Source organism: Melospiza melodia, chromosome 11 (genome assembly GCF_035770615.1).
Source record: "Melospiza melodia melodia isolate bMelMel2 chromosome 11, bMelMel2.pri, whole genome shotgun sequence".
Classification (NCBI taxonomy): domain Eukaryota; kingdom Metazoa; phylum Chordata; class Aves; order Passeriformes; family Passerellidae; genus Melospiza; species Melospiza melodia.
In genome coordinates this window covers 16,796,357-16,823,196 of record NC_086204.1, presented here as the reverse complement: position 1 = coordinate 16,823,196, position 26,840 = coordinate 16,796,357, and the positions used below count along the sequence as shown (strand labels likewise).

The following is a 26,840-nucleotide window of genomic DNA, read 5'->3' as shown; positions in this document are numbered from 1 at the left end:
ACCAGAGATAATTTTTGGCTGAAACGGCACTGTGATGTGCCTAGGGAAGGAAGACTGTTTTTTACAATGGGAATTCTGGAAGGAGTCTGGAAAATGGACTTTTACTTAGCAATTAGTTACAAAATATCCCAAATACTGTTGTTTTAAGAAAGCACTACTGATTAACCCTTGCCACTTGGATCTGGAACAGATTTTCCATAAGCCTGAGTGGAGTGCCTTGATCTGGTCTCTTGGTTCTCATGATGTTGATGAGAGACTGGATGAGAAGTCTGGCTCACCATTTGGATTTGGGGGATTTAAGATCAGAGACTTTTTGTTGCAATCATATCTTGCATGTGCTTAAAAAAGTGTTTGTGTAATGTAACTTCTAAACCTGTTGTTAATCTTAATTCAGCCAAAATTTACAGAAGGTGGCACAGAGGCCAAGCCCTGGGTCTTGCCTAGGGCACAGGTTGATTAGCTGCAATGTACCAATTGGATTGAATATGATGTTTCAGAGTGTTTCTGGCCTACCATTGCTAGTTTCCCTGGAACCCTCAGTTGTGCACACAGACATTCATGGTGAGAAAGATGGAAAATATGGACTATGTTCCCACCTCCAACTGCATTTGTGAGGCAAAAGAGCAAAAGATATTTTGCACGAAGCTTAATTTTTTTTCTCTTCATGAATTTGATTTCTAACTTGTCAGTTACTGAGGCAGCAAATGATTTTCAAGACCTTGAAAACTAACCACTCCCCTGGAGTTTCTGTTTGGACTGTTTCTCTTTTTCATAGGGCAAAAGGTTATAGCGCAAGAGCAGCTTCTTTCAGCTACACTGAAGAGTAACTTTTTGCTGCCCTAGCAAGTTAAAAATTGGTATTTTAGTCTGAACATTTGCCCTTGCCAGGCAGTTACTTTCTAGTGAACTTCTATAAAAGCAAAGTGGGGCTGTTTGGAAGGAGAGTGATGTGAGACTGCTGGAATAAATGACATTGTTCAGTTTAGGGACATGTACAAGTTGCTTCATAACTACCCCTTAAGCCTTAGCAATCCCTCTACCCCAAATATCAGCAATAAAGTCAGGACAGTACTGCACTTCTTTGCTGCTGGCAGACACTTAAAAAGAGGCCAGATTTCTGAATTTGTAATTGGGACTCCTGTTACTTCTAAAGGCTCTTTTTTGTTCACTGCTTTCTTGTCTGGGGTGCTTCACCCATGACTGGTAGACAAGAAACATCAGAGGGACAGGGTAACCATCCTCACCTGTTTACCTTGGTCACCACTGGAAAGCAAACAGCAACCTGATTTCCCACTGAGAACCAGCCTTGCCTCTGAGAGCAGTTGCTTGAAAAACTCTTCTTCAAACATAAGGCCACAGTTGACATGATTGGTCAAATTCCTCTTTTCCCTTCTTTCCTAAAGAAAAACAAAGCCACAATGAAACTACACACCTTCCTATGTCCCTCCAACAGAAATGCTGTGGCTCATTTGCATATATGATGAGCAGTATTTCATTATTGAAAGTAATCCATAACAAAAAATTGCACCTGGCCAGCAACATAAGACTGACTTGCTTCCTGATGTGATTTTAAATGGCTGAGATATTAAACACTGAAAAACGGGGTTTATAATGGAAGTACTGACAGACTATTAACTATAGCAGTGCTGCTCTAATAAATGAAATAGCCTGTTGTAATCTCTAATTCATAAATATGCAAATGCAAGACAGAGGATTTACTCCAAAGGATGTCTCTATAATTTTAACTGACCTTTACTGATACTAAATGAGCCTGTTGCTTCTGGTTTTGTGCACTTAATAGAAAGTACAGGGAATCCTGTCTCTTTACATGTAAGGCGCACTTCAGCTCCCAGAAGTGCCAAAGGCAAAACCCTTGCTATCTTCAACAGGAAAAATCTGGCCCCAGAACATCTAAAATGTGAGACACCTCGCATTAAACTAAACTCCTGACTGTACTTGATTTTAATTCTGTTCTCATCTGTGTTAATTATTATTATATTAATTCTTCTGTTTGGGAGAAATTAAGCACGCATTTGCCCCATGTGTCAAAGAGCTTGACCTGCCAAAAAGCACTTACTTGCTCAGTGATAAACAGACCATCAACACAATGATATAAATGTTGAATTTTAGCCAGTTTCCTGTTCTGCACCAAATGGAAGTAAATCCACTGACTTAATATTTAATAACCTAAATGTAATTTCTTTTTTCTGCCTCACATTGCACAGTAAAGAATTGGATGGCTAGCAGTTTTGCAAATTCCCAACCCCTAATTATTTTAAGCTATTCATCCTGGTATCTGTCCATTGATGCTCAGCCAAATTGCCAGCAGGGGAGAGATCTGTCCAATCCAGGAGCTAAATGAGTCACTGAGAGTCAATCTGTTTTTTTCCCTTGCTGCTGGGATTTCCTTGGGTCCTGGCCTCTCTCTGCTCCAATCACACAGACACAGCTCCAGGCGTGGGTCCTCTTTGGCTTCAGCTGCCTCCTGTCTCCCGTGTCTGCTCTGCTCATCACAGCTGTCGATGGGCTCTCACTGCCTGGCCACAGAAGACCAATACCTCCACCACACTGCTCTTACAGCTCTTGCTTTGAAGGAAAATGAAGACATCTTGGCCTTGTTGAATTTGCTGATGAAGTAATACATCAGGTATCTAGACGGAAAGCAAACCACATGAATAAAATGTGTCATCTGGGTTAGATTCTAATTTATTTGCCTTAAGTTCTGGGAACAATATCTGCAGTTTTTTCCAGAGAATTCGGTTAAGTTCCATAGAAACTGAATACTAATATGATTTCTGTAGCATGGAAGACAAATAGGAAACAGAGAAAAAATAGACTCATCAGAAATATTAGCTGCTCACTATCAAAATATCTGACAATGCCACAAGTACAATTTATAAACAGGAACATTTAGAGCCTAACTTTTCACTAAAAAGCAAATTCCCTGCTTTGTCCTTTTTAGGGACAGGATTCAATTACACAAAAATATGCAGCAGACTTAAGGACTGCATGTAAGATTAAGATAACTGGTATTTCATGGTAAATGATTAAATTAGCTGACACAGTTTTATCCTGAACTTTGCCATTAAAACTGACATTTTTGTGCCACGCACATTGTAGGCTGCTGGTAATCTAAACTGCCTTTCTTCTTTCAAAGACTTTAAATAGCTGAAGAACTCTTGTTCTTTACTCTATTTGTAAATGTCTGGAAAATATATCTACAATATAAGAAGATGAACTAAGCACAGGACTTTTTTTTTTCTTCATCTAACAAATACCTTGACAAAACAGCAAGGAGGTTCCAAATGTCCAGATTAAGCTCTGCAACATGCACTTTAATCAAGTAATTTATGTGACTCTGCAGAGATGAGAACATGCTGTCCTCCTCATGGTGAGTGAAAATAGAGAAATGACAGAAGTCTCTTACTAAGAATTTAATTATTCCTAGTACACAATTTTAAACCACTCTATGTTTATTCCTCTTCTTTTCAGGCTTGCTTTTTCATTATGCCAGGAATTATGGGAATAATTTTGATATAAACCAGATGTAGAAGTGAACGGATGAAACATTGTCAGAGCTGGTAGCAGTCATTGCCCCTCAGCTGAGTTGGCTGGGAAGGAGCAACTCAGCTCCTTAGTGAAGGTACTCAGTCTTCAAGCAAAGTGCAGGCACGTGTCACTGCACACAGCAAAGACAAGGCCAGTCTGATCAGAGACATGAACTATGAGAGAAGCACAGTTCCTCAATATTACACTGAGAGACCACCAGAATGGGGAGGAAGAAAAGCCACAGAGGCACTGCAGAAATGAAGAGAGGTGGCAGGACATACAGCCAAATGCATCCCTATGAGAGGCCAAGGGTGAGCTTAAGCAGTGGGCTCTGGCTGAAAGAGGTCTCATGGGCAACTGGAGGAACTAATTTTATTTTTATAGCTGTTTGACTTGTCCAGGGGTCAGAAAAACAGATCTTTGTCCATGTAGATACATGGTTACATAAAAGCAGTTTGTGACTCTCACAACACTTTCTCCTCATAGTTCGTACAACCTAGAATACCTCAAATTTTTAACCAGCCATGAAGTTCAAAAGAAGTAGCTCTAACAATACAAAAGCACAGGGACTAAAGTACTAGTCCAGAACAGCAGTTCAGCATGCCCCGTATTTCAGAAACAGGATCCTTACACACTTGTGAATAAGATGCAAGAGGAATGACAATTATTATTACAGACTATCTAAATGGGACACTTAACTCCCCACCCACAGGCTCCAGAAGCTGAAGTTTTATGATGAAGTCATGCATGCATCATATTATACTTCTTTCTGTGCACTGGCACAAAGATTCAAGAAGTCTCCAAATATTGACAGTAGAATTTGGAGAGGTAAGGACCTGTCTCTTTACATGAACTCTATCTCTGCTGGAAAAGGTAGTGGAAGCTCAACAGACAGCAAAAAATTTGTGATGTTTATTCCAGAAGAGAATTTGGCCATTTATTCTTGGTGTAAACTAAGAATAGAGGTGCGTGCATAACAGGAATGCTATGTAATTTTTCTGTGGCAAAAATTTTTGATAGCTTCTAATCTATGAACAGTTGAGCAAGACTTTGGACTCTTTATAATTTGGATCAGTTCTAATAAAGAAGAAGAAACACAGCTTTTTAGACAGCACCTTCCCCAGCAGTTGAAAACTGCAGTTTATAAGCATCCATACAATCACACCATTATCATCAAAGCATGACTTTCATCCCTGAAAATCATGATGGTCATGAAGTCAAAGAAAGGCCCACAAAGACAGTTTCATTGTTTGAGAACTCATGCAAATGTTGAACATGAATGAAACTCAATCTGATTATCAAAAAATCAAACCTGTATGATGATCTCACAAACTACGTTATTCAATTAAAACTTCTCATCTCTCCTACATATTTTTTTGTCTTTTAAAAGATACAGCTACCTTTACTTTCTCTTTTTATGCTTTAAACTTTGAAAACCTTTCACAGCAGAGGTTACATGAATCATCTAGCTTTCTTATTCCAAAATGTTTCACAGATCATTCATTATTAACTGAGTAAAATGAAGGTAGCTATGATAAATTTTGGTCTATCTCAAAGTATTAGAAAGGATATGAAAACATCTTGTTCATAGTGTTAACTTTTAGATGACATATGACAGTACAGGCCTAGTTTTTTCACTGTCACATACAATGAGGCTCTTAACAAGCCAATCACTTGTTATGACATTTTTTCCCAACTCCTAGGCACTAACAGTTTCAGCCTGCTCTGCCACTTAGCAGAAACTCATTCAAAAAATATAACCATGACAAACAATATAACTGGATGTGGGTAACAGGAAACCTATCAATATCAGAGATCATAAAAATTATCCAGTTATTTTTGTAATAATGTATGTTCTCTAAACAGTTCTACACACATCTATGCCTTGATGTGAATGCTCTGGAGAGGAAATAAGAAGTTTGTGGCTGCTCATTTTAGTGAGTCAAGATCCTGGATACAACTTGCTGCTTGTTATTTGGCTATCTAGACAGATGGGCTAGACTGAAGTCAGTGGGGCTGCTTGTGATGTACTCCACAACTGAACATATTTGGAAAACGCTGTTACACTAATTTACTCATTTATATCTTAAAATGCTTTAAATTTCTCTTCAGCCATAACTCATCCTGGGTGCTCCATGACCAGAGAGGGTCAGACCTATATGTAAGAGAAGCAGACAGAGACCGAAGTTGTGCAAAGCCGGCCATGGACTTAATAAGAGCTTGATTCTGTACCAATGAAATCAACAGGAGTTTGGCTCTTGTTTGCAATGGGAGGTGGATCAACGTTTTATGCCAGCTGTTCCCTGCTGGGTAGGGATAATCCCTTTGAAACAAAATATTTAACTTGTTCTCACTCTGTTGTTGTAAGAAGGCTTCCCATGAAAATGCTTTCATGAGTATTAAAAGGTGTGTCCCATTTTTTTTCCAAATACCACCCCCTACCCTGTAGTATATAGTTGCTGATCCAAAAAAAAAAAAAAACCAAAAAAACAACCAAACTCCTCCACCTGCTATTAAACCACATGAGTTTACAGAAAAATGCCACAGAAATTAGTTACAGGGTGGAACTGAGTCACCTGTTTGTTCTGCTGGCCATGACAGTACTTGTACTTTCCTCAGCCAGGAGATACAGCAAGGAAATATGTTAATTCAAACAGCTGCAATTGAAGTGGCATCCCCTGGGCAGAAGTAAATAACTGAGGTTCCTGCAGGCAAATAGAAGATGATGAAAAATCCAAACTTCCAACAGTCAAGAAGGGAGTAATGAATAATAGTGTGGGAAAAGTATCAGAGAGACGGGAGCTAAGGAAGGACAGAATTAACAATAAAATCTTGTGCATGTGTCCTCCAGTCTGGATCTGAGTACAGCATTTAGTCTCAGTGGCTGTTTCTGTGTTTTGTTTTCATGTTTCACAGTGACAATGAGGTTCTAAAACAGGTTGATGCCCAGGTTGCCCTACAACCAGTGGTTCCTTCTAGTTCCCTGCATGTGTTGGTCAAGTTCAAAAAGAATGTTAAAGTTGGGCCCATTTACACCAGCTCTCAGTTTGGTTCACTCTCACTCCTCTGGCTGAGGTCCATTTGGCTGACAAACCTGGAACATAAAATTTGCTAGGTTCTATAAAGCAATTATTTAATTTAAAAAGTACCTTTCATTGCATAATAGGATTTCCATAAAATACAGAGTTCTCCACAATATCCAGGGATCTTTTGTTTACACCATAAACTATGACACTTTTTGAAGATCTCTGGATGACTTAAAGAGAGGAAACTTCCACAGAAAAAGCTGTTTGGCCTGGCAACCAGGGACTGAGCCTACTGTAGAGTTACATCCTCCAGAAGCAGGAAACGTATGGAATCATTTGAGCTTAAGAGACTGTGACATTTTTATAGAATGAAAGGAGTAACTGAGAGATACAGTGACAGAGCCGGGAGCTGCAGCTGGCTGCCTGTTCCATGGAGCATTCCCCTCATAGATTTTTATGACTCTCCTAGCCCTAATATTAAACACTTGACCTTTTTGTCAAATACTATTTTATATTATTAGGTTGGATGATTAGTTGCTAAATATACCATCTATAGTAAATAGGAAATTGTGTAGTCTGATGCTTTTAGTCGTACACCTTTCAGGTATTGGTCCTTTGGCATTTAACATTAGAACATTGAGTGCTCTTATATTAACTTAAGTCCCTTGGTAAGCAAGAAGTGCACAGCACTTTCACATAGGGCAGAGGGGCTTCTGAGGCAGCATTACCAGAGTGGAGAATGCTGTAAACATCGTAAAGTTAGGGATAACTAGGAGCCAGCTGCTGCTGAAAAATACACCTTAATCTACAGCCTAGGAATAAGTGTATTTACTTTTTAAAATTCTGTAAACCAGAGCTTTGTGAATGACTCTGCCCTGTGCCTCTCTCCCAGGTGAACTATTCTATTCATCCTCTCCCTTGTCACATGCAAAATGGTACTAATGTTAGAAGCAGATTAATAATTTGCTTTTTTACCTCTCCCTCCCAGCACTTCATACCCTGTTTTGAGAAACCCTGTTACAAACCACTCCCTCCCATAAATCCCACCTCAAATATTTGGATTTAAATGTCTATGGTTACATACAGTATGACCCTGAATATGTGAATATTTGTAATAGTTTTGGAAGACAAAAAAAGATCAAAAGTCTTCCTGGAACTAAAAATGGTTTTAATAGGATTGGATCAAAATGCTAGTGGAGAAACATCTATCACCCTTAGAGGACAAGCTGCATGAAGAAGAAAAAAGAGACTTATTAGTAAATACCGTGGAGCTTATTTAGAAGAGCACCCCATGGAGTCCATGTAACATATTTATAGTGTACAACTTCAGCCTGGACATAGATTTATGATTTGGGTAAGTGATTCCTCATTACCAGCAAATGACAGAACTGCTTTATTTTTCAGCAGACAGAGTCTGGTTCTGATCTCAATCCTGACATGTAAGACTGTTACAGCTCCAGTCATTTCTGAAGAACCATTGCTGCCTGATACCAAGGTTTCAGCTGGTCAACTGTATTTAATATGCCAGCTGCTCTAAATCCTAGAAAAGATTTCCTGTCTATTAATACAGGATGGTACTTGTTAGCCAAGCAAAACTCGAGGACTCACCCATTTATGTGAGCAGAGGATGAGCAGACTAAACTGCAGGATTTGGCCTCAAATTTGCAGAGCTGTAATTATATTTCCTTTGATTACACACAAGTGTGATGGAGGCAGCCCATGCACAAACCAGATAACATGACCTTTCTGCAGTTTAACTTCTTGCTATTAAAACGGGCATGTTTGAGAACTACAGGAATTAGAAAAAATTAGGGAAAAACATTCTAAAATCACAGTGTCTGAAAGGTTAATGAATCCTAGTGAATCCTAGTCAGGAGCACCACCATGTTCCTATAACTGCTGTCCACTTTGGTCTTTAATAATAACAGCAAAATATTACTGAAGCTGAAGATACTCCACTGCAGTAAAGCATGGCTATTTAGCAAACAAATACACTCAGAATAAACTGCTGGAAACCTGCTGTGCTCCAGCATCTGCCAAACTGAGTTTCTCCTGTATTCTCTCTTTCCAGATGCCCTCTGTGTTGCTTACTTCCTCTCTTGGCACACACCAGTGCAGTGACACGTGACAACGTGAGGCTTAGGGCAGTTCCTAGTCATTGCTTCCAGAGTGGGAATGAGCCAGGACTCCTCCACAGTCCTGAACAACACCAATGCAACGGTGGAGCTTCAGCAGCTGAGAATTTGCTCCCCAGGCATCATGCAGATATTTGCTGATCCCAGAATGCCACAGAGAAAGAAAGCCTGGTTGCAGGCGGAGAAATCCCACCTGTTAGATGTTTCATTACAGAAGTGTGTGTTCAAAGCCTTAAACATTCAGTCCTTGATTAAAAGATATATCTCTGCAGCACAGGACAGCACTGAGAGAGCTTTGCTGGCCTAATCACAAGAATCAGCACATACCTGTTAATCTCAGTGCTTTGCTCCCAGTTGCTACACGAAACTCGTTGAACCCACCTGCCTGAGCTACCTTTATACTTTGAAGAAGTTTACATCTGCCCTAGCTGGAGATCTAAACTTCTGAAATCTATAGGCAAAGACATGACTAATTCAAACGCCCTTTTATATATGGATCTTGCTATAGTCAATCTTTGGCCATGTTCAGCTCCCACATCACTAGGTGCAGAAATGGGCATGGAGCAGGAAAAGCAGCAACAAAGAAAAGATGCAGTAGAAGAGTTTTGCCACATATAAGATATTAAATAGGGGTTTTTTTTGCTACCACTCCAACCCTTTTGTCTATGCTACTGACATAAAGAAGACTATAAAAGGGTTTTTTAGAACATAGCAGGTTCATTTCCACCATTTAAGAATTTGGCTCAAGAAGTAAAATCACTGTTTACACCACAGCTGGCCTTGGTTCATTGGTTTTGTTACATTCCCTAATCTCTTTGCTAAAGAAAAGGCATTCTAATTCTATGCAATTGCAGTATTGCCTTGACTCTTGAAGTCCATGGAGCTCTTCCAGGACTACATGAGTGCAGAGCAGATAAAGAACATAAAAACCCGTTATGATGTCGGTGCTTAAAACAGAGAGCTATATTTGTGGAAGGCTTCTGTAATTCTCAGGACTGTTAAAAAAAAAATAGAGTGGTATATGCATAAACCAGTTTCAAACACATGATAACATTTGGCATCCCATCCACTTATACCCTAAATCAGCAATTTTCTAGTCTGTGTGGTTTATCAGAGGACTTCAGTAGCAGCATTTTACTGCATAAATTCCATTAGCTGTATCCATGAAAAGCCACTTCTAAAATGGTGTTACAATTATGAGTTTTTCCCAAACAGGTTCAAGTGAAATAATGAAAGTTGAACAGAAAAGTCCATAGCAGAAAGCTGGTAGCAAAGCTGCAAAGAGACCTGGCACCAAGATGCAGGAGGCCAGACCATGACAAGTCCCTCAGCTCAAATCCATCCAAATTACTTAGCTATCAATCACAAAGTAGGACAGAAAATTCTTGTCAGCAGCTAGTGGACATTAGCCAGTTATCTGTAACAAATTATGAGAGTCATTCTCAGAATTACAATTAGGAAACAATAAGATTTCACTGAATCTGTTTGTCGTCCCATGTACACCAAAGAACGCCATGCCTACTCTCCCTCTCCTCCTATCTGAAGGATCATGTTTCTCAGTGAACCTAACAACATCTGCTGGCTTCTTTGATGCAAAATCTCTCTCTTGAGAGCGAGGAAACTATTCCAGATAATGAGAAATCAAAATTCAGATTCCACTTCTAGAAGACCATTTCCCAGTTACACCATTTTGTTCTCACCCTGCATGGTTTTCAAGCACAATTTACCAATTGTGATATATCTTATAACCTTCCATAGTCAATCAGACTTGTGGATGTTTGCCCTCTTCTGTATTACCCAAGGACATTAAATGTTTTTGTTGGTACAGAACAAACACACAGAGATATCTGATACAAATCATTATGACCCATGGCCAAAACATATGTTTTATGTGCTGTGGCTCACCATTTTTTCCATTAGCAGAAAGGATAACACAGGCTACCTTTGCTGAGAAGCAGTTTTCTTATAAATCAGGCCAAAACACAGTGGCTTGGCTTCTTCATCTAGGATCTTCAGGTCTGCACTGCAATCAGACATGGCCCAGGTACCATCTGCCCGTCTGTGCAAATGTCAGCACCGTTACACCACTGCAGCCAGGACGTCTTGAGAAAACACTTAGTCATGCTGAGAAAGTCTCATTTCCTCAGTCACAAAGTTCTAACCATAATTATAATGGTTCCATAGCTCAAAAAATGAGAACATGCATATATAAGGACAAAAATTTGACACATGGGAAGCATAAGGTGTTATAAATACAGTTGCTGGTATTAACACAATGTGTTATATTCTAAAAAGCAAAGCATAGCAAATATGCCTTTCAAAATACAAAAGCAAAAGCTTTGCCTTTACCCACTGATGTTTCTAAGCTATTTATGCTCAGTCCAGCTCCTGTCAGCTTATCACAAGCTGCATGTTTTCATTGCAATCTACTGCACAGCATCACTCCAGCTCAGCTGGCATCTCTTAGAAGAAAACAAGATGGATTTCACTCCTTTGCTTCACATCTACCCTACATCAATTCCTGAATGTAGGACTCCCTTTCTCTCTGTAACAGTGGGATGGTGGTGGGCCAGCTTCAACACCTTACTCATCTATCTCCTTCTCTGCTCAGGCACCTGTCAGCCTCCATGATTTTGGTGCAAAATGCACCATTTTCCAGGCCTGAACATTTCACTGGAATGGTTTATGTCTTATTCACCAAATATCACAGCAGGGAAGGGAGAAAAGTCAGATGGCCTTACTAATAAGGCTTTATTTTGAAAAGTCTTCCACTGGAGCATCTGGGGCCTCTAGGACACCCTCCCTGTGGTTATGTTGAAATGGTTGAGGAAGCTGAGCTAACTAGATTCTGGAGTATTTATTTTATTTCTATTATCATAGCTGAGGCATGTGACAGGTATATATATAGTCATTTCAGTGCAGTTTTGTCATCACTGATGACAGAGAATGTGACACATGAATAATACACGGATATGTTATTTAAATAAGAAGCAAAGACCTTTCAAGAGTGGATACCATTGCTATTAGCAAATCTGCATACCAACCAACGATGGATACCAATGATCCACTCCAAACAAAATGGCTGGGCATTTAAGTTAATCTTGTTTGGCACAGTAAAGATTGGAACTCCAGATGGATGTAAGCCCAGGGGGAAAGACACATCTGCCTACAGACTAACTGCTAATACTGATGTGAGATTTTATATCTTCTTCCCCCATTTTATCAGTGGGATCTAACTACCCTTTTTCACACAAGGGTCACATCACTTCACCTGTTACTTTTACTGGTTGATTAAACCAACTAAGAAATTACCTGACCATCTTGTGATCTATTAAGGCAGGTTGCATTGAGAGACCTCCGCAGACAATCAGCTGTGCTGAATATTCTAATTTTCTAGATCTTGAGACTCAAATTCCTAAACCTCAAAAAAATTTATTCTTCCAATTAATAGCCAGATTGTAGGTTTAGATTGGTGACATTAGCAATTTTACAGCAAAGGTAGGAAATTTCTGTCATGGTATGGTTACATGACTTCATCAGACCCACATCCATACACATACATACTGTAATACATTATTCTAACTTAATATTGCTAATTCTTCCTGTACTTTGCCACTGCATCTGAGTCAGACCAAAGTCCAGACATTATGTCTGCTTCCTGTTGCTGTTTCACATTGCTTTTGTGGCAAAATGGCTGACAGGAGAGAAGAAAGTCTTTGAAGTGTTTTGACAATTTCTGTCAAGAAGATCCCAAAAGCATGGATAAATGTTTTTTCTCTCCCAGAACTCGCAGCTTAAAGTACCGGAGGGTTCACTGCTGTTACTGTTCTTATTCAAAACCCATATGAAACCACTTGAGGATATTGTGAAATGGCATAGGCTACAATGTCATCAATATCCTCATGACACCAAGCTCTACGTCTCCTTTTCATTGAAGCCATATGTTACAGCTTCCTTGTGTCTGGCAGAGATAAGACATGGATGAAAGCCAGTTGGCTGAAGCTTTCTCTAGATAAGATGAAGGTAGTATATGGGTTTGGCAAGGGAAAAGTGTTTTGAGTTGACAAAAATCTGCTTCCAAAGTTGAGGGAGATTCCCATTGTCAAAATGCACAAGGGATCACTGCCTCCTACCTCATCCTGAAGTCACAGTGGCAAAAGTGACCTGAATCTGTGTGTTTCTTGCTAGATTTTACTCACTAGGTGCTCACTGGCTTTCAGTTGACTACTCTGTGTTGGCCAAGCACACAAGGTCAATAAAGGCTCTGTTACACCTTTGTCATTACTTTCAAATCCTGTTTAGCCTATTCATAAAGATGTCCAGTGACAAAGACCCTGTGCCTTCCTGATCTACTGCTGTTATGCCACCAGATTCCTACTGGAATACCAAATATTAACTAATGATTAACTGATATCTTTCTTACCATAACTGAAGCTGTTTGGTACTTACTTTCCTCAGGAGCACATGAAAGGATTTTCTTGATATCCTTTTCTTTGGAGCAGCATTTCTCATGTAGTTGAAAAGCCACATTATCTTCTTTAAGACCCTTGCTTAGGTTAGACAATCCCAGATCATCATAATACTTTAGCACTGTCACTCATCTGGCTGGCATGGGACATTTCCCTGTCAGTTCTGCAATGCAGCCTTTCCATGAGCCCAGCAAGAAGCCACAGACTGGACAGACAGACACATGTACCTACAAGCCACCAAAGGATCACCCCTGGTGGTATTTGGGAGTGAGGGACACAGGTTCATCCCTTCCAGAACACGCTTCATCCTTGGCATATGTCTCTTGTCTTTTATTTCCACAGTGCTCCACTACCACTATGGGACTACTCTGGAAGGACAGAAGGATCCTTATCAGAAGCTTTGACTACTACAGAATGAGGCTACTTACTCTATTGCAATGCAGAGAAAAAAATGAATTAAAAAGGACAAATAACATGTGTTCTCCATACTGTGCATGACCTGCCAAATGCATGCTGGCCTCATTACCTGATGCCTGGCTTTCTTCAAGACAAGTGGATCAGGGACAAACTCTGATTTGGGCAAAGTAGCTCTGTAGCCAGAGCACTGCACCTCTTGGTAAGGCTCACCACTATGTCCAATAAAAACAGGCAAATGGGGGAGTCAGAAATTTTTAGCAAATAAATGAAAGGAAAAATATATTAAATTAAGTTTATAGAAGAACAAGGAGGATGACCAAACAAGAGCCATGCTGGTCATTTCTTAATTATCTGCTAAAGAAATAGGCAATATTTATGTAAATTACATAGACTCCATGTAGCACAAAAAAGTTATTTCTTTTCTTCCCACTCTCTTAATGAAATTTATGATTCTGCAATTTATTAAATTCTTCTCTCACAGGTGGAAATAAAAAAAAAAAAAAATCTTCAAGACACCCCTAGAGGAGCACAAGAGGCAGCCAGATGATGTAAACAGCATGTCAGGGTTTTATGCAGAACTAGGAGTACTAAAAAGGAGAGCCACACACTTTAGAAAAATTCTTGATAGTGTTGGTGTTCAGGTTAGGCTGTCCAGGGAGAGAACTAATGTGTTCTCAAATCATTACTGTGGATTTTTGGTGACTGTAGTGCCATTCATGAAGCAGTTACCCAGATCTGTCATATGAACAGCCAAGATTTCATGTCCTTCTGACTAGATTTTAAGGGGAATATTGTGGGGTCCTCATGTTTCATGCCCTGGAATTACAAACTGCGTGGTGACCATCTTATTTAACATATAAATTAATTTAGTATAAAAAACAGCCCTAAAGAACTGCAAGCTTTGTTATCTGCACATCAGTGTCTTTTGCAGTGTTTTAAGAAAAAAAGCATGTAAATACAAAGACCCTGAGATTTCCACAGATACTTCTGGTTAAAAAGAAATGACAACAGACTCACATTCACGGAGAAAGGACAGTATGGCTAAGTGTAAAGAACAGCTGGGGTATATGTAATGTTACAGTTATTTTTCTGTACTTCCTCTAGAATGAACCAAAGACCTTGTTTTGCTGGATGCTGAGTGCCCTAAAGTCCCATTACACATCTCAGAAAAAACCTTAATGGTTTTATTGGGACCCATATCTACACATAGAACATGGCCTTTGAAGATGAAAGGATTTTTTTTTCCTGCTTCCATTTGCTGCCTCTTGGTTGACATGTTCCTATATGGACACACAGTCCCCAGATATCTGTTCCCTAATCAGGGACATCAATAACATCCTCAGAAGGAAAAATCTGGAACACCTATGAAAGTCAGAAGTGTGAGGAATACATCTCAGATGATGCAGATGCAGTCACTGCTGTATGATCAGATAAGCAACATTGCAAGTTCATTTTTGTATGCTAAATAAAATAAAAAAGTCAATATTTACACATAACCTTCAAGGCTCTTACATTTGCAGCTCTTTAGTATTCAGTGCAGACCACATTTTCTTTAGTCCGTTACCAACAGCTTGGAAATTTAGTTAGAGGATGCAATCCAAATGTTCCTCCAAATGTTGTTTCCAAATGGTCATCTTGAAAAATGCTGTTTAAAAGGATGAAACCTTTATGTGAAGATATAAGAGCCCATGCACAGAGCAATATAAACAGCAAGGAAATCATCTGAAGATTAAAACCACTAATGATAAAGATATTACTGTTAGGCATAGTTTAATTTGTTGGTAACTAAATCACCAGAGGCTTTTTATAGCCTTCTTGGAACCTGACTATTGTATAGTGCACATTCAACCTCTAAGTGTACAGTGACACAAACAAATAAAAGTGATCATAACAGTTGAAATGTAGTTAGAGACACAATTGAGAACATCTGTATTGTAAGCAGAAATAAATTAGAAATACTGAAGTGTTTTGTAGCTGTGAAACTGAGGGATAAAAAAATAACCTACAGCACCTGGATTAAGCAGTTGTAAATAATGTATAAAGGAAAAATCTCATTACCCCCTGTGTAAACTCCCCCCCAATGAAATATATTTTATGAATGTTGCATCACAGTAATAAATGCAGCATTTGTTTTCCCCATAAACTTTCCATTTCATGACTATAAGATAGTTTGGATTTGGAAATAATGGCCAGTGAGTGTACTGTTTGCAGGATTAGTTTCCCTCACCAAGCAGCTTTGAACTGACCTTCAGTTTTTTTGGGCTAAAGAGCAGGGACTTACACAGGCTTAGCAGAACTCATCTTTGTGCCTACAAAGCTGTGTCTGTGTTCTCAGTTGCAACAGAACCACACTGTACAAACAAATCCAAAAGGACCACTAGAGAGTATTTAGACTCTGAGCCTTGAGTGTTGTAATTGCCTGATATCATGAAAGGTTTGATGAGATTGTATTAGGTAATGACTAGATACAAATGGGGAGAGTTTTCCCTATCTAAAAAAAGAGGTCTTACAGGAGAGTGCTGCATGCTGCAGGGTACAGAGTTTCTACTTACAGTAACAAGAGCAAGTGCCATAGAAAAAAACTGTAAAGCTTTTGAGTTTCCAGTTTTCCTTTACAAATATTCGCAGTTTTGTGTAGAAATGCCAGGAGTGATTCCTTGCTTGTGTCAGCTTTGCCCTATCAGCTTTGCTGAAGTACTCAACAGATTTATTCTAGATTTAGGCAGTGTATTACTGTCAAACTGAACCATTAGCTTTCTCTTGAAGATATCTTGATTCCCCACATATGAAAAGGGGTCAGCTTCCTGATGATCCAGGGCACCAATCACTGATCCCATTGGGCGAGTCCCCGAATCATCTGTACATTTGATACACAACCACCAAGCCACAGCCTGGTGAAACAGGTGAGAATGAGGATGAGATGCTACAAAGGAAGTCAGCATCTAGAGTCCAACTGAAACCTAACAGATTACAAATTAAAAGGATAAGAACTTCCCACTGGCTGAGAGACATAAAATGTCATAAATGCAAAAACATTATAAAATTAGGCTTGAGTCTGGAGTGCTTTCCCTTTATGATTAATGATTGGGCTTAACAAGGATGGGAAGGGAAAAGCAAAGTTCCTCTTGAACTAGCTTAAAAATGCCACAGCTAAAGAAAAGAAATATAGGAACATCAATTTAAAAAAATAACAAAACAAACCCCCTCTACTAAAATGTAAAGGTCAGGAAAGATTTGGGTGTTTTAAAATGCTGTCTTGAAGAAATTTCATAAAGGTTAAGATGTCATGTAGTTTCAGAGTTATTGGCACTGGAGGGGGGTCCTTGAGTGCCAGCTATTCCTCGGGCCACTCACTGACTGTGAGCTGCAATGACAGTGGACAGCGGGAGGCTGGCGGATCAGAAGCTATCACTGTGCCACTGGGGAAAACCCATGTCCTGCTCCCCAAAGAACCAAGAGCTTTGTGAATATTTCAGCATCTGAGATTCAGGCAGTAGACAAAATAGAAAAACAAGCCTTAAATATAAGGGTCTAATTTAAATTGTCAAGAACAAACATATTCAGCATTCAGGCTCTTCAGCTCAGCTCACTGTGCCTGGGAGGAGCAGGAGGCACAGTAGGCACTCTAGGAAGAGCCCAAGGAGCTCCTGGTGGCAGCCTACCCTGCACAGTTCAATGGCTCCAAACAACATGTGGATTCCTTGTGGTTCAAAATCCCTGAGGGCATACAGGCAGGCAGGACAGAACAGGAGCTCTAATGCTTCTTTGTTACAGATGAGAGCTGGAAAACCAATATGACTGGGGAAGAGTTTGGAGGGCAGGTTTTCCTTCACCTGCACTCTGCCATGCCCACTTGGCAGTTGTTAGGCCAGCTCCCTCCTGCAGGCTCCTGTGCCTTGATCCCATTTAGCACTGACCTGGCCTCACCTCTCTCATTCTCCAGGTCCCTCTCTCCTCTGGTCTTTAATTCTCTCATTAAGCATTGCTGTTTTGTATGGACTAAAACTACTGAAAAAAACCCAGACTTTGTGATTTGAATTTTTGCCCCTCACTCTCATCTTCAAGATACTCAAACTTGAGTCTGCATCAGTGGAGTAAAAGATACCTTTACCTGCTTCAAATATTCCCTGTCTCACTTCCGCCACCTCAGGTTCCCTCTGATAGGCCATTTTACCTTGCTTTCTGCATTTGGCATGCTAGCTACCCTAGGGATTTTGCATATTCTTTGACAGCAACTTAGGGAGTGAAAAGTCTGGGATTGTTACCCAAAGGTCCTACATGGGCCTTTCCTACAGATGTAGGAAAGGCAGAGTTTCCACCACTATCTCTTGACAAATGAAAGCTATTTCAAAATGAACTGAATTTCAAGCACAGACAAATGTGAACTATGGAAAGGTGAACTATTTGCTCTTAATGACCAAACAATTGCTACGCAGAAGCTGTAAAATAACAGAGAGAGAAGAAAATCTTAGGAAACCTATACCTATTCTGGACAAATGTTACATGGAGCGTAAAATTCTGCAAATGCCTATTATTTCGTGAAGAGAAATAAAAGAATGTTGTCATCAAAATACCATCAAGACCATTTTTCATCACATATGGATGGTACTGTTCCAACTGAAGGTGTAATGAATAAAATGATCCGAACTTATTTTAGAGCTTAACCTCTTTTGCCTGCTTTAGAAATATGGTTTGCCAACCCAAGAATGGGGAGAAAAATAGCTTAGTAGCTTCATTTGGTTTTCCTAGCCCTTACTCAGTCAGATACTATGTGTAGCAGGGATGGCTACAGGTATGAGCAGCAGAGAGTAATCAGGGTCCCACTGCTTGCCTTTTTTACTCTTTGAAGAATGTAATGCAAAATTACAGTGCTGTATAAATAGTTACTGTAATAAATAATGGCAGCAAACTTCCCCCAGTGTTGTGTTTCTCTTTCCTTGGTTTACTTAACTGCCTTGTTTCTCAGAAACATCCTCCAAAAGTTGCTATTTTTTCCTGCCAGACTAATAGATACAATTATTTCTCTGAAAACCTTAAATATTCTGCTTTAGGTAGCAAAACAAGATGTTAGTCCAGTTTAGATACAGCAGAAATGCAATTAACTAATAATTATTCTTTATAGAAAATAAATTCATCATTATAATTCTCGGGGAAAACTGAAAACCCACATATTCACAATGATTCTTCTCTCAGCAAACAAAACAAAGACATTTTCTTTTGTCCACTGTGTTTGTCTACATGGACAAAGACAGAAAACCCAAGCTCATGTGCACAGCCAAAGCAGCTCCCAGCATCACCTCTCCTTGTCCTCACCCTCTAAGCACACACTGTGCATCCTCAGAGCCTCCTGCTTGCTGGCTCACATAAGTCTAGTTTTATTTATAGTTTCCCTCAATACAGAAAACGTATTTGAACACATTTGTCTTTTCCCCCTCTGTCAGAGACACAGATGTGTATGTATACATATGCATGCATATGCAAAACATTCACACCTACCATACTCTTGAGTTTAGCATCAAAATGATGTTGAAACACATTATTAGGGCATATTTTTCTATCTGAAACTGGCTAGATTCTCCCCTAACAGCTGCACTCTAGATTTTAATTAAATAATACCAGTTGTGCCTTATTTAACTAGAGCCAGCACATCTTCCTCGTGTTTGGGAATACTAATTTTTTAATTTTAATTTTTTTCTAATGATTAGGTTTTATTTTGATCAGTAAAGAAAACCTAAGAAAAACCTTTAAATCGGTGTAACATTACATAGGCAAGGAAGGGGCATTTTCTTGGCTAAGGCAAATCTTGGCCACATTTTTAGCAGGCTTAATTTAAGCCAACAAATTTGTCCCTGAAAAGCAAATACGGGTGTAGTCAAACCCCTTGTAGCTTTGGTTCTCTGATTTGCTGTTGCAAACCCACAGACAACAAGCTGAAGGCCATCTTCCTAGGCATGTTCCCCTTAGACCATAAAAAGCTATTCATCTTTGGAGTCAGCATCTCTGTTGCTGATGCCATTTAATCAAAGAGGGGTTTTAGGTAAATTGAATATCTACAGTGTTTGAATATACAGATGAAAGAAATAAAAATTGCAATGGATCCCTGATCCATTCAGAGGTCAGCATCTGCAAAATGCCCGGCAAAGGAACCAAAATAAAGGTGTATTATCAGCTTTGATATCAATGGGAAACTTCTTGTCCAAGTGAAAGGTGAAGGGAGGCTGAACAACTGCTTCCTTCTGGGAAATATTGCAATGGGTTTTACTTCATGGTTTTTACCTGGGAAATGCAGCTCTTGATACATTTGCCCCACAGAAACTGCTGGTTACCAATGCAAAACCCTATAGAGAATAGGAGGAGAAAATTGTTCTTTTAAGGAGTAAGAACTCCCCTCAGCTTTAACACAGATCTTGCTCCTGAAAAGGAGTCACAAAGTGACTGCCAACACAGCAGAGGTTTGGAACCTGGCCCTGTGAGCTGCACCTCTCCTATATCACTGCCTACCAAGCTCTATCACCAATTACCATCCAGTCAGTTGAGATCTACATGATAAGCAGGAAATAGTACCTGTAAAATCAGCTTGAGGAGGAACACATCTTGAAAGCGGTGCAAGCAGGTGGGACTAGCCCGACTATGCACTGGTGTGATTTATAACAAGAAAAGCAGGGTGCACTTTCTGTGGAACTTTATTACTGCCTTGTCCTTGGAGGCAGCAAATGGCTTCTCTTCCATAATTGTCATATACACCACTACAGGAACAAACGGAGCATGCAGAGTGTGCTACCCAGGAGCTGCAGGGTGGAAACAGCCCCCTGCTTGGGCTGGGGGAGGCAGTGGAGAATGGAAGTTATTACATAAAAACAGGTACCTGCAAGAGCAGCCATAAGTCTGTAACTTTAAGACAAATAAATATATTTGCATCTACAGGGAAGAAGTCTGCCATATCTGAAAAAGCCGTAAAGATTTTCTCAGCCATCACACAATTTGTCTCCATGATACTTTGCTTCCAGTGTCATGTACATTACATCCTATCTGTCATCAGAGTCAATCTCAACAGCTGCTTGACATGGCTCTAATCAAGACAGATACAAACCCCAGTAACAAAGGTATTGTTGCCCCCAAAGCAAAGTTGACACAATTGGCTGGTATGTTTATTTAAATAGCTCATATCTATCCTGTTAGCACATTCCAAATCAAAGTCCACATTGTTTATTGTAAAGTGAATTTTGGTCTCCTGCTCTCCTTTGTTTATCAGTCTGTGTTTCTGACAGCTGATAAAGGGCATGCTGAAGATTTACAGTATCCACAGCTGGCTGTATGGTGCAATGAGACTTTCCCCACATAAGTTTGCTCTATGTGTCTCAGCCACAGAGAAAACTCCCCAGAGAGATCTGAGTGTCTTGGTGAGGACAGCTTGCCTTGCCCTGTATTGTTTTTCCTTTTGCTGTGGGGAAATTGTGTGTCAAAGCTTAGTAAAAGTGACTCTGGGACAGCTTGAAGTCCTTCCTCAGGTGGAATCTCTGGGAGCTCAAGTGGCACTGGCTGAGTGTGCCTCATGCCCAGTCCAACAGCACAGTTTCTATGCCCATTAACTCTGACACCAGGAAAAATGGTCACATGGCATTAAGTAGGAGTAAAATTTTATGTTCCATTTAGACTCTGTTTATTTATACCTGAGTGATTCCACTGCCTTGTTACTGCTGTAACTCTGAAGGGAGTCAGTCTAGAGACTCCTGCTTTTGCAAGTCCAAATTCTAACTCCTTTGACAGGATGTTGTCTGTACACCAACTGGAAAGGAGCAAGGACAGATGGAAAAGAGTCCATGAACTGAAATACCCAGAATCTTTGGCTCCAGGTCAAAAATGTATCACTTATGGCCATCTTTGGTCAATTTGCTTCACACTTTCCCAGTAGTGGCATGGCATGGAGATCAATGTTATTCAAGAACTTCACATTTTTCCTTTATCATTAGAAACTTGGTGTTCAAAACCCTTGTGAGATGGCCAAGGCAACATCATATTCTCTTTCAACTGCACACATGCCAAGAAGGAACACTACACATTTGCAATGCTTATACACTGCATCACATCACCTTTTAGTTTACAGAAATCCTCGCCAGGATATCAAAGCCAGGGTGGAGAAATAAATAACTGAGCTACCTGCAGGTGAGGACTGCACGGAAGTGTCTTGGTATAACTCTTGTCTACTTCCAGCCACCCAGGGTTAAAGTATGCTTGGGCATGTGTCATGTGGTCTAATAACTTCCAGGTCTGGGTTGCTAAATAAGATTCAGGTTCTTTGTCTTTACACTGCAAAATGATCACTTATAGATGTAACAAATGGTATAGCTGGATTAGTAGACACCTGTTAGTCATATGACCTGACAAAAGGTAAGGAAAAAATAGAAAGACATACATTAAAAAAAGCCCTAAACAGAATAAAAGAAACATGCCAAGAGAAAATATGACACACATACTTTATACATGTTTAATTTCTGTTGTTTTGGTTGGAAAACAGCTGCAGGTGTCCTCTAATTATATCACCATTTTCATAAATATCAACTGTCATATTTAATTTGTTACATTTACCATCTAGCCTCTTCAAACAGTGCACTTCTTTCATTACACATTTAGTGCCAGAGTTTCTAACATTCAAGCTAACTTTCAAGCAAGTCAATTAATGCATTATTTACAAGTGAAATGTTATTAAAAACAGATTCTTAATTTACTAATGATTTAGTAGACCCCAGGCAGTATTCCAATTTGTTTTTATTGAAATTGGAAGAACATTTAGAACAAAGGGGAAAGTAATGTCAAGGATATTTTGGCCTATTTGTCTGTGCTGTACTTTCTGTGGTATTATGTCTACCCCTACATCTTCCCTCCCTCTTCTTTATATTGTATTTTTAATACATAACCTAACCAGTTGCAGCATGATTGAGGGGAAAGGTCTATGAAAAATGAAAAACAGCACAAACACTATTGTGAGTTTTGTTTTTAAAAAGCACCAGGCAGTCTGGAATGACTCAATACACATGTTCACCATACAATACAGCATATTTTGATTTACAGCACTGTTCTAGCAGCACAGCAGGTTAAGAAGGTTAGAAGTCAAGGGAAATTAAATGTTATTAGCATTCCACCATTGTTGTTCTGTACAAAAGTAAGTATGTAACTTTTCAAATGGATTTTTAAACTCAAATTTGTTTCTGAGGCTTTTAGCTTGTCAGAAACTTTTATGAGCATGTGTGTGCTTCTTTGTCCTTTCCGTTTTCTGCTCCTTTTCCTCTCCTATCTGTGCCCGTTTAGGATGGGCACTCCTACCTTTTCCCTTTGCCAAACTGCCACTACCTACCTTTTCTCTTTGCCAAATTGCCACTAGGTACAATACTGCTGTTGTCATTAAAATGTTGACATTGACTTTTAGGGCCACTTAATACAGGAAATATCCGTGATTATTATTATCCGGCAATACTAATCACTTGCAAACACTGAGCATCAACATTTTAATGGTGACTGAGATAGCTTCAAGATATTTTCTTTGTGTTTGTTTTTTTGTGGGAATAAATGAAACCAAAGCAGGAATTCATGATCAGAGAGTGTTTTACTCCCACAGGGTGGCTTACCAACCACAGATACACCCCAACCACGTGGTTTCAATTTGCCTTTAAGGGCGGGGTGGGGGATGCTTGTTTCAGGACTCTGGCACTCCCATGTATGGGAACACCTAACTCAGACCCAGGTGTGGACACCTTCACTGGGAGAGCTACATGTGGGTGAAGAGGCTGGGGCAGGGAATGTCTAATTTAGGCATAGCAGCTTCAGAAATCTTGGTGAGGAAACGGGAAGGCTAACAGGTGCTTTCAGAGAGCAGATAGGGCCCCAGGTCTAGTTTCTACACACATAAAGCCTGCATAAAAGAAAGTTTGTGGGCAAAATACTACCACACCTGACAAAATGAGAGCCAACTGACATAAGTCTGCACCACCACTACCTCTTCTAAAGTGATGAGAGAGGCAAAGCTGAAGCCTCTCTGTGCCTCAGACTATTATTTGTAAAACAGGGATAACACTGCTCCTGTTCCTTGCAAAGCTGACACAAAGATAAATTCAGTAATTATTTGGGATGATCTCCTGTATGATGGCAACAGTACTCACAAAATCACGCTGATGGGTCTGTACCTTTCCCTACTAACTCCTCATTTATTTGGAGACCTCCTGTAGGTGACAACTTCTTGGGGTTGGGTGTAAAGTCAGATGTACCAGGCTGGCCATGAAATGACCCTTTACTGATGGTGCCACAAAAGCTGCAATCCCTGCCCTGTCACCAAGCACTGTAGGTTGCTGAGTGCCTAACACAGCACCGGTTTCAATGTACAGCGAGCCAGGCTGGCTGTGCACTGCCCTCATCAGTGTCTTGTGAGCAAGTCCTCTGCTGCCTTGGTCCCTGACCACCTGAGGCTCATTTTTGCTGAAGGACCTTGCAAAGCCACAGCAATCATCAGAGCTTTGACCTCACCAAAAGCTGCTGACATCCAGTGCTGACCCAGCCTACCTCCTGTGGCTGCTTCGGAGGAGAGTCAAGGGCCTCCAGCCAGCATGAACCAGCTAGCTTAGCTTAGGTAGAGAGGGCAGGGGCTCTGAGTTTAAAAGCTTCTGTTCTCACTTCTGCTGATGAGCTGTTGTGCTGGATCATTGCTAAAGAAGTCATCAGAAAGTTTCAGACCTTGCAAACTAATGCTGTGTTTATTCAACTTTCCAATCATTCCTCTCTACTATCTGTGTTTCACATACCGTGAAACTGCACTACACTGTGCAATTGAATTAGTTGTACAGTGACTCAAAGGCATTAAACAATGACTTTGATATTTTAAGTACTGTCTAGGAGGGATTTTTAATTCCTTCCTCATAATGAAACAAGAAACACATGAAAAAAACCCCACAGTTAAACAACTCTGAAACATTGATTTTCTTTTCCACCCTGGGTAGACCCCTCTGACACAAGAGAAATATCCTTAAAGCCTTCAGCTTGTTTAGTAGCAGAATAAAAATAAAACAAGCATTGACACACAATTTTAATGTCACTCAGTAACACAAGAAATAAGTCCCTGTTATTAACGCACCTTCTAAGTTCACAGTATGTACTCAGAAATCAAATCCTATGGGAGCTTTCCAGATACTATTGAGTCTAAGGGTGGATGTGTCGATCTGTCTCCAGCTGCAGACAGATCTTCTGAATGGCCAGCGTCCCAGATATGGGGCTAGTTAGCAAAGCCCTGGTATTTGAACTGGTCAGGGTGAACCTACTCATTGTGATTGTGACAGATAGGGAGAGCTTAGTTGGCAGCTTAGAAGGAGATGCTAGGTTTTGGCAAAGAAGTGATGACAAGCTGCTGGAAGGAAGAGAGACCCAGGGCTGACACAGCAACAGTCAGAAGAGGATCCACACAGAACCTCAATCCCACACTGGTACCCCTGGAAAGCTGGGGAGAGGAAAAAGAAGAGATGGCCGTGCTTGCACTCACTTGGCCAGCAGGAGCCCAGAGTGGCACTGAAGCAAACGAGTGCAGTGTGGAGCACAGGGCTGAGGGGGCTCCCACAGGCGACATGGACACCAGAGGATCAGGTGCCACTATGGCACAAAAAATGCTGAAGGAGAGTAAGTCCTGCTACTTGCAAAAGACTCGCCAGACTGCTTCTTACTGGAGATGGAAGTGGGGGCAGAAAGAGGGAAAAATGAGTGAAAAAATGCTGTGAAACTACTGGCATTAGACTGCTCAGAGCACAAGGCCAGGAACCTAAGTGATGACTCACATCTGACAATAAATACATGAATAGTTGTTGAAAGTGTGTTTGACTTTCACAAAGGGGTTTAAGCAAATATTTGTTTGTTCATTAGTCTTGAGCAACACTTTTATGGCAGGAGATTCATTAAACCTTAACATATATCTGCAAATGAGATATTTGGTTGTCTTGCAGATTAAGACACAAAGCAATGCACACTGTTAACACAGAATGGCCTTGAAATACCTGTATTGGAGTGAGATGTAGTTATTAGACACTGGCATTGTGAATCTTCATTCTATTGAAGGTTGGTTGGGATGCCATGTCTGCCATGTCAGCTTTAAAGGGCCCGTTTCTGCTTGTGTGTCTGCATCAGCTTTCAGCTTCCATGACTAGTCTTGAAAAGCTGATGAATAAAATCTGCTTCATGAATTAAATTATACCTGTGTATGAGAAAGCCATTGCCTGTTTTTCACAGATGGTGATGTAGGGTGCCTACAACCATTCACAAATTCCTCAGGACGGATCACAGCACAGACAGCTCTGTCCTGCATTAGGAAAATGTAATTTGACCAGGAAACCCATTTTCCAAATATCCTGAGGTGACAGCACCACAGCCACAACAATTTTGTGTTAAAAAATTGCCATGGTATCAGATGGCATGGACAAGAAGCTCTGCAAAGTGTCTGTGTGTGGGCAAGGCCATCCTTACAGCCCTTTTGTGCTCATTGGAGCCTGGGCCAGCTGCTTGCTGGTGGGCTGTGCTCGGGTCACTTGTTGAGCTCTGACTCAGGACTTGCTACAGCGGCTAGAAATGGGGAAGACCCATCATGCCCCTTCTGGTGGTTGCAGGAGACATAAGAGCTCCCTCCTTTAGAGCTACTGTGTACTATTTATGCTATATGCATTCCAGCAAACAATGAAGATGGATCTGTATATATTTTCAATCTACAAAGCAGATTGGGAAGTTATTGTGGCCAAATCCTCCCTGATGTAACACTGGCTGCAGCATAACTATCCTGATTTATACCTATCAAAACATAACTACTCTCAAGTGAACAAGTTACGCTTTGCCTCCTCTCTCTGACTATTTTTTTTCCTGTGAGCAGAGCTGCACAGTGTAATGTTAGATGTGATAAGGGTCAGCAATAACATAATCACAGATCTGAGGTCTCCAATTTATGCACCTCTGTGTCTTCACCTCATCACACCAAATGATAACATAAAAGGTTACGATGTGCAAAGCAAAAAGCCCAAGTTGTTAACTTCCTGAACTTGAAAATATTACATTCCTAAAATTATTGCAAGCACAACGTACTTGACATCCTATACAGATGATGTAAATGGAAGATGGCATGCAAATATTTCACAATATAGTGGCATTAAAATAATAAAAGCCTTATGTATATATTTGTTATGACAATGAAACCTGTACATTACTTGACTCGGTGTAATCCATATCAG

At 40.2% G+C, this 26,840-nt stretch overlaps 2 long non-coding RNA genes across 6 annotated transcripts in view; one reads left to right on the top strand and one right to left on the bottom strand.

Moving 5' to 3' along the window:
* The window catches only part of LOC134423094 (uncharacterized), a 453,551-nt gene that overhangs the window by 2,402 nt on the left and 424,309 nt on the right, over window positions 1–26,840 (bottom strand). For all 5 annotated transcript variants that reach the window (XR_010028998.1, XR_010028997.1, XR_010028999.1 and 2 more), the window contains one exon: window positions 1,245–2,651. This is a non-coding gene — a long non-coding RNA (uncharacterized LOC134423094). The remainder of the gene's footprint in view (window positions 1–1,244; window positions 2,652–26,840) is intronic.
* LOC134422788 (uncharacterized) lies at window positions 3,137–13,794 on the top strand. Its single transcript, XR_010028939.1, has 3 exons — window positions 3,137–3,391; window positions 4,262–4,377; window positions 13,522–13,794. It is a non-coding gene; the product is annotated as an uncharacterized LOC134422788 (long non-coding RNA).